General features: G+C 50.5%; 1 protein-coding gene across 6 annotated transcripts in view; it reads right to left on the bottom strand.

Moving 5' to 3' along the window:
* LOC122249886 (uncharacterized) overlaps nucleotides 1-6,000 on the bottom strand; it is a 370,052-nt gene that overhangs the window by 63,141 nt on the left and 300,911 nt on the right. For all 6 annotated transcript variants that reach the window (XM_086549173.1, XM_086549172.1, XM_086549171.1 and 3 more), the window contains one exon: nucleotides 767-816. The gene's annotated coding sequence lies outside the window, so the exon portion shown is untranslated. The remainder of the gene's footprint in view (nucleotides 1-766; nucleotides 817-6,000) is intronic.

The following is a 6,000-nucleotide window of genomic DNA, read 5'->3' as shown; positions in this document are numbered from 1 at the left end:
AGAAGGAGGGGGAGGGGGAGGGGGGAGGGGGGAGAAGGGGAAAGGGGAAACAGGGGGAGAAAGGGGATTAAGGCGAGGAGTGGGAGGGACCAGAGGGGAAGGGAGGAGGAGGAGGAGGAGGAAAAGGAGAAGAGGAAAGATAAGAAGGAAAAGGAAAAGATTGTGGAGGACGAGAAAGAGAAGAAGAATAAGAAGAATAAGAAGAAGAAGCACAGACTGCGTTATCTTCTCACCCTTCCTCTCTCTCCTCCTCCTCTTTCTTCTCTTCTTGTTCATCCTCCTCCTCCGTACAAAGAGTTTTCGCAATTTTATTTTGTCTCTATGGAACTTTTGCCACACGTAGCCATAGCAACTAGAACTTCGCCTCAACCAACTGTAATTTTCCTTGAAACTCTTTCCCTGTCCCTCCCTCCCCCCTCCCTCCTTACCCTCCCCTCCCCCTACTCTTTTTTTATAACCCTTCCCCTCTCCCTGCCTGTCTCTCTCCTACCTTTCTTCCTTCCACCACTCTCTATTTTTTCCTCTTCCCTCCTTCCTTCCCTATCCTCTATATACCTTTCCCTTTCTACTCCCTTCTTTCATCTCGAGTATTCTCCTACATCAATCAATACTCCTCACCTCACCCTTCTCAATCTACCTTACCACCCTACCACCCCCCTCCTTCTCATCCCCTCACTCTCTTCTTCACTCCCTCTCCCTCTCCCTCTCCCTCTCCTTGTCCCTCTCCTTGTCCCACGCGAAACGACCGTTCGTGTCGTACACTTACCTGGTTGTCGTTCCTTCATTGGTGACGTCATCACTTCCCTCACTGGACACCTGTAAAAAAGTAATGGAAATTAAAATAATCATATAAGCAGATATTACCATAATCATAATGGCGATGTACATGATACTACCATTACTATCGTTTATGCCATAACTTTTAAAACTATTACAAACAGATGTAACAATGATTTTAATAAAACTAATTATCATAATCTAACGGACACTGGAGAGAAGAACGCAGAGAAAAAAAGCAAACGAGACGTTCAAAAGGGCTGACTGGAGAAGAGCATCAAAAATGAGAGAGAGAGAGAAAGAGAAAAATAGGGAGGGAGGGAGAGAGGAAGGGAGGGAGGGGGAGGAAGGGAGGAAGGGAGGGAGAGAGGAGAGAGGGGAGGGAAAAAAGGAGGAAGAAAAAGGAGTGGATGTGGGAGGATAGAGAGAAAAAAATAGAAAGAAAGAAGGAAAGAGGAGAAAGAGGGGGGTGTGGGGGGGGGGGGGGGGGAGGCGCAAACAGAGAGGGGAAAGAGAAGCGAAGAGGGGAAAGGGGGAGGGAGGGAACAAAGCACAAGCGTGTCAAGGGCAGGGAGGTCAATGCGTTCCTTCGCTATCCATTGTTGCAACTCTACTTCCGTGTCTATCGCAAGGGCAAGGGCGTGGGAGTCAGCGTGCCTGACTGTGGGCAGCCCCAGGTGAAGTCCCTGCACTCAGCCCCCTGCCCTGGCGCAGAAAGTGTTTCGCGCCCTTCCATGCACTCGGAATCGGGCAAAGGGGGCCAGCATATATAACTAACTGCAAGGTTAACAACAACACCACCAACACCACCACCAACAGCAGCAGCAAGGACAGCAAGAGTGTATCAACGGGATGTGACAAAGCAGTACTACGTCTGAGATCGTAACCTGATGAATAGTACAAATATAATGACGAAACAAAACGATTCGAGATTCATGTATATACTAAGACACACGCACAGACACAGACAAACAGACACACAGACACACACACACACAAACACACACACAAGACCCCCCAATCCCCCCCACACATAAATATACATAAACACGGTGCCAAGAAGTACCGTCGGTCATGCGCACTGATTTATCATGCACTATCATGCACAGGGTCTCTTTGATTGTCATGATTCATCAGGCGCTGCACAGGGGCGTGATGCTTAACACATGTTTGCAGTCGTGTGCATGTCGTGAGCCAGGCTGGAAGTGACTAATGGTGCGGAAAGTGTATGAGAGAGAGAGAGAGAGAGAGAGAGAGAGAGAGAGAGAGAGAGAGAGAGAGAGAGAGAGAGAGAGAGAGAGAGAGAGAGAGAGAGAGAGAGAAATAAAAGAGACAGAAATCATTAACGTATGTTAGTATTAGTAAATGAATGTAAGTAAATTTAACCAAGTGCTTCTCCAATGGTAAAAGTGTGCATACGTATGAATTTGAAACAGCGCGGGCGTGTGTACGGTGTGCTCGGATGGCCTCAACCAAAAGCACGCAAGCAGTAGAATGCTCCGCCCGTTCTTCCCGTACATTAAAACAAATGCAGTTCGCCATTACGCGAGTCGTCGACGGAGGTCACGGGGGTCACGGCCGCCCGCAGCTCCTACGCTCGCTCGCTCGCTCGCTCACTTACGCCCGCCCGCCCGCCCGCCTTCGCCGCCCGCTTATCCTGTGCCTTCCAAGCCGCCGGGCAAACCCAGATGGAAATCGAAAGAAGTTCGAAGTCTACGAATTTGACACCAAATAGACGAAGGACGAATATTTGGGAAAACGTCTCGCTACTAGAGGTAAACAACTGTTGTTTTCAGATGCCATACAACAAACAAACAAGCAGACAAACAAACATACAAACAAACATATATTTGATCGTGAAGTCTTCTTCTACGAGTTGACTCTCTAAACTTTCTTTACCGTCCTTTTCTTTCTCTTTCTCCTTCTCCTTCTCCTTTTCTTCCTTTTCCTTCTTCCCCATATCCAGATCCACCAGCTTCAAACTCATTACCCCTCCTGCACCTTCTCCATTACCCTTTCCTTATCCTAATCCTCCTCTTTCTTCTTATTACTATTATTACTTATTACTTATTATTATTACTATTCTCCGTCGCCATCGTTGTCTCGTCGTCTTCGTTTTCGTTTTCCTCCTCCTCCTCTTTCTTCGTTTTCTTCCTCCCTTTTCCCTCTCCCTCCTTCTCCTCCTCCTATAAGCCCTTCCCCTTCCCCACCCTCCTCCACCTCTTTATTTACCCCTCCCTCCATCTCCCCTCCCTCCCTTAACCCTCCCTCAATCTTCCCCTCCTCCCCTAACCCTTCCTCGTCTACCCCATCCATCCCCCCACCCCCATCCATCCCCCACCTTCTTCTCTATTACAGCGTCTTTCATTATCGCTATTTATGTTCGTCCGCGGCTTTTAAATCGAGGTGTACTTTCGCTCGGGGACCCGCGGCGCCGATCAATCATGGGACTGCGAGGCCCGACGGTGCACCTTTAGTCTTTTTTAGTTGATGCCTTTAAATGCGCTCTCCGAAGGGTTGGGGGGGAGGAGGAGGGGGAGGAGGAGGGGGGGGAGGAGGAGGAGGAGGAGGAGGAGGAGGAGGAGGAGAAGAAGGAGGGAAACGGGATGGCTGAGGGAGGGAAGGAGGAAGGAAGGAGTGAAGGAATAGCAAGGAGAGAGGAGGGGGAAGGGATGAAGGGGAATGAAATAAGATAGAAAGGGCTAGAGAGGACGTAAGAGGATGGGGAAAGGAGAGGGGAGAGGGGAACAGGAGGAAAAGTAAACGAGAAAAGGGAAGAGGAGAGGAGGGGAGAGGAGGGGATGAGGAGGGGAGGGGAGGGGAGGGGGAGAGGGAAAGGGGGAGAGGGTGGTGTATCGAGTGGATGTGGACGCGGATAAGCCTAACAGGGGTAGAATAAGAGACAGATCTATGAACAGACGAAGAAACGAACAACAGTTATGAAAAAAAAAACGCCAAAGATGAAAAAATCCTTAACAATGAAAGCATCAGCAGTGACTCACAACACACTAATCAACGGCAAAATGAAACACAAATACTACTCTAAGGGAAATCCAACAAAGTCTTCGCAAAAATAAATAGACAAAAAAATGACTTTAAAAAAGGCAAGAGTAAGCAGAAACGTAGACAAACACGAGGAACTTATCGAGATTAAAAAGAGCGACGGCGGGCGGGCGGCCCGGCGAGCGAGCGAGCGAGCGGGCGGGCGGTGGAGCGAGAGACCGGACGCCGCCATCATATATTCATCTTGCCGAGTAGAGAAAATGCAACGATCATGAAAACGAAATAAATGACGTATTAAACATGCAGCTATATGAATGACCAAAAAAATGCACAATAGCACTTGAACACTCCGTACGGATATTGCTTTTAAGCACAAGCAACAATCCACACTGAAGGAAAGCGGACTACAGCTGCACCTGAACACGGATGTGTGCATGCATGTGTGTATGTGTTTGCGTGTGCGTGTGAGCGCGCGAACGAGCGACAGAGTGAAAGAGGATCGAATGTGAACAGTAAAAATAAACAGCAGTGAAACAGCACAAGAGCATAAAAAGCCCCTCAAAACGACAGCGCCTGCCACGAACCAAGCAACGAGACCCGGACAGCTGGATGAATAGGATCCGTCAGTACGTGTCTATCAGAGGAAGACCATCCCCTCTCCTCCTCCTCCTCCTCCTCCTCCTCCTCCTCCTCCTCCTCCTCCTCCTCCTCCTCCTCCTCCTCCTCCTCCTCCTCCTCCTCCTCCCTTCCTTCCCCTCTCTTCCCATCTCCCTCCTTCCTACCACTCTACCATCTATTCCCCTCCTTCCCACTCATCCACTCGCCCATCCATTCCCCTCCTCATTCCCATTTACCCTCCCCTCCATCCACCTATCCACCCCTCCCTTCCCCCATCCCCCCTCCGCCCTCCCTCTCCCTCCCGCCCTTCCCCCCGAAGGTTTACCAGTAATCACTCTACAAAGACATTAATTAAACACGGTCAACAGACGCGGATGGGCAATGTGACACAGCGTCGCGCTTTCCGGCCAGACAATATAATAATGGCGAGGGAACTGGCGCGCGGCTGACGACATTAACGCTTGTGTCTGTCAGTCAGGTGTCTCCCACTCGCCACAACACACCTGTCATCTGTCCCTTCCTCTCTCTCTCCCTCTCTCTCGCCCTCCCTCTCTCCATCTCTCTCCCCCTCCCTCCCTCCCACCCTTCCTCTCCACTGTCCACCACCCTCCCCCTCCCCCTACACCCCTACACCCAACCTCCTATCAACCTCCCGCGTGCCGTGTATCTGTCAGGCAGGTGTCCGCTGCCGATACAATACACTTGTCAACCCCGCAACTCCCAAGCCCCATCCCCAACCCTCCCCTTCCCATTTTCTCCTTCTCTTCCCCTCCTCCTCCTCCTACTTCCCACCGCCCTCACCCCATCCCCTTCCTCCAACAACAGTGCAGTCTTTCTCCACTATACACGTATCTATCTACCTCTACCCCGTCTACCTCCTCTATATACAGCCCCTCCCATCACTACCCCCCCCCTCCATCTACCTGTTATTATTCCGTAACAGACTTACAGGTGTTTCTACTTACACACCTGTTACCTCCCCCCCCCCCCCCCCATTCTCTCCCCCGTCACTCCCCCTCCCACCGCGACGCTCATCGATCACATACCTATAACAAAAATCCTTCCTCTTTACAGACGACGCTCTTCATCTTCCATGTACGTACGTACGTGTGTGTGTGTGTGTGTGTGTGTGTGTGTGTGTGTGTGTGTGTGTGTGTGTGTGTGTGTGTGTGTGTGTGTGTGTGTGTGTGTGTGTGTGTGTGTGTATTCATGCATGTATGTGTAAAATCTTATCGGCGACCACTACGTATTGCTACCAAATCCCAGTCATTCCAAGCTCCTTCCCTTCATTTCCTCTTGTTCCCCATCCTTCTTCCTTCCATTTTTGCCTTTTTACCGCTCCCAATCTGCCCCCCCCCCCATCACCCCGCCCTCCTCTTTAACCACCCACCCCTCCCCTTCAGCCCCCCTTCAAGGTATCGCCAAGGGATATTAAATATTTATCATAAGGGTGACATGGGGCCCACTTTTTCCCGCTTTGCGCTACGAAGGTACCCCTCCTCTCACGCCAGCCCTCTTTTCCCTCTTTTTTAATCCTCTCTCACCAAGCCTCTCTTCCTTCTTTCTCTCTCTTCCCGTCAAACCACCACTCAATCCATCTGT

The sequence above is a fragment of the Penaeus japonicus genome, unplaced genomic scaffold (genome assembly GCF_977035675.1).
Source record: "Penaeus japonicus unplaced genomic scaffold, GWHDUDI00000001_assembly GWHDUDI00000021, whole genome shotgun sequence".
NCBI lineage: Eukaryota > Metazoa > Arthropoda > Malacostraca > Decapoda > Penaeidae > Penaeus > Penaeus japonicus.
Note: the sequence above shows the minus strand (reverse complement) of the source record. Positions and strands in the feature narration are given on the sequence as shown.